General features: G+C 32.2%; 1 pseudogene; it reads left to right on the top strand.

Annotated features, from left to right (window-relative positions):
• The first annotated feature begins 1,441 nt into the window (after positions 1 to 1,441).
• LOC132267556 (cell wall / vacuolar inhibitor of fructosidase 1-like) lies at positions 1,442 to 2,226 on the top strand (annotated as a pseudogene).
• Positions 2,227 to 2,583: the final 357 nt, after the last annotated feature.

Raw genomic sequence — 2,583 nt, 5'->3', positions numbered from 1 at the left:
TATTATTCTAAACTTAAAATAGCAATTTAGTAACTTTATAAGGAGACAATGCATATTCCACATGTCCCCTTAAAAACTTACTCCCTAAACTTGACACTCAAATTGAGACGGAGGGAGTAGATATGTTGTATACAAAAATTATATATTAGAAGTTTGGTAAATATAAATTTAACTCAACCGTCAAGTTAGCTTTTTTACCTTTCGCTGGACCAATCCAGTAAGTATCGAGAGTAATTCAAGAGGATTTTTTTTCTAAACAAACCATCTCAAAGGGGAGCAAGAAAAGGAATTACAAATAAAGAGAACCATAGTGAGAACAAATACTCTCACTCTCTGTATATATAAGGATGTATATGTATATCTATATAAGAATCCTTTGTTTGGAATAAATTCTTGAGATCATGATATGATTATTTATATATATACACCAATCTTTTTATTTGGAATTAATTCTTGAGATAATGACGACAAAGCCATTAATAATTCCCTTGCAATTCTCTATGTAGTGATCGATAGCCTGTTAGTAAATGTCTGGTCATCAGTGGTTATCAATCTTTTGTAATCAATGGAATACGAAAAACCAACATGCTATTTAGGGACCATATAATTTGAGATTTTAGGTCACAAAAGATATAATTTGAGATTTTAGAGGAAAAATATAAAAATTGCATATTAATATTAAACAATAGTTATTTATGTTTATTTAAAAAACATCATCCTTGCTTTCTTTTTGAGATGCAATGTTACAGATTTTTGGATTGGAGTTTAGTTTTTTCTTTTTTCTTTTTTCTTTTTCTTTTTATTTTTATTTTTTTTCAATATAGTATAATATCACCAGTCCAGTAGATAATTAGATAGATACTCAATAAGTAATACAACTGGTGTAGTGATAGAGGAGAAAAAAAACATATTCAATGAGGGGAGGGGAGAGAAAATAAAAAGTTATTCAATAATAAAAAAAATTCCCGGCCTTTACTATTGGTTGTTGTCCAATAATATAAAGGAATAAAAATTCTAATGAAATACGAGTATAGTATTTAAAAAATTAAAAAAATTGAGGCTTTCTATTGGTTAGGGCCTTAGACGGAAATTAATTTATTTTGTAAGGATATACCATTAATTGATTTTAAATAGAAATACAATATATGCATACATATAGTATGGTCCAATTATAAATAAATGCATGTATATTCTTTAAAGTAAAAAATATAAAAAGGTAATAAATAAATAAAATGAATGCGGATTGATCCAAAACAAATAGAGAAGCGAAGCTATCTATAAAAACAACACTTTGCTTTCACTGACATCATCCAGTCTTCTCTTAACCCATATATTCCAATACAGTCTAATATTAGTGCAATGAAGCTAGAGTTTGTTTCTCTCCCCGAAATTCACATTTCTTACCACCATATTTGTTATACTATCAATCCAATGCTTTGTGATGGCACAAGATTTGATAGCCTCAACATGCAAGGCAACGCCAAACGTTCGACTCTGTGTCTCAACCCTGCGATCAAACCCTAAAGCGCCAATTCAGATGTTGGAGGCCTGGCCATCCTTATGGTCGATGCCACGAAGGCGAAGGCGACTCAGACGCTGCAACAGATCAAGAAGCTTAAAGGGTCCACCCCACACTTGCAGAAAGCCATTAATGCGTGCACTTTTGCTTACAAGATGATTTTAGAAGTTGACATTCCAGAAGCTTATGAGGCTTTGCCTGGTAATCCCAAGTTTGGTGAAGATGGTATGTCTGATTGCGTCGTGGAGGCCCAAACTTGCGCGAATAGCTTGAAGCTGTTCAATTCGCCGGCCACTGGTATGAACCAAGTTGTGCATGACCTCTCTGCTGTGGCCACCTCCATAATTAGGATGTTGTTGTGAGGGGTTGGCCGGTGTATTCGTGGACGTTTTTATCATCCTCTAAAATAAATAAATAAATCTTTTTTCTTTAGCTTCCTCCTTTTGTTATGGACTAAGTTTTTGATGCTCATACTGTTGCTTGAGTTTTTTTTTGTTCTTTCCAAACTTTATTTTTTTCCATTTTGATGGATGAGTAGCAGAGATTCAATAAGTTAAAGCGGTTGCCCCAACCATGATTTGCTTGTGTGTCAGTGAAAATTATTTTCTAACACATTTAGGAAATCTAGAACAAATGTGTTAGAAATTGAATTTAAGTATCTTAAAATCTCTTTTAAATATTATTATTTTTAGTTTCAATGCACTTTTGTGTTTAATGCATGCATGGTCATTTAAAAAAATTGAGAGGGATGAGACTATGAGTTGATCATCTTTTGATAAAAAAAGGAGTAATTTTTATTTATTTATTATTATAACTCTTCAGTGGTATTTGTGTAATTCCCTTGATACTGGAATCACTTGTACGTTGGTACTGTATGATTATACTGGATACCAGTGTACCTGGTATTGTAATTCCATCTCATTTATGTTTTTATTGTTTTAATGACTGTAAAATACCTAGGGAAAAGAGAATAAATACTATAAAATAACAAGCTGGTTCATCGTCTCAAACGGTCTTCTTAGTTTGTGGTGAGAGTTTGTTGCTGTAATCGAATTTTCTGCCAC

The sequence above is a fragment of the Cornus florida genome, unplaced genomic scaffold (assembly GCF_030987335.1).
Source record: "Cornus florida cultivar Cherokee Brave unplaced genomic scaffold, ASM3098733v1 CherokeeBrave_3.0.0_Hap2_Chr07, whole genome shotgun sequence".
Lineage (NCBI taxonomy): Eukaryota > Viridiplantae > Streptophyta > Magnoliopsida > Cornales > Cornaceae > Cornus > Cornus florida.
Note: the sequence above shows the minus strand (reverse complement) of the source record. Positions and strands in the feature narration are given on the sequence as shown.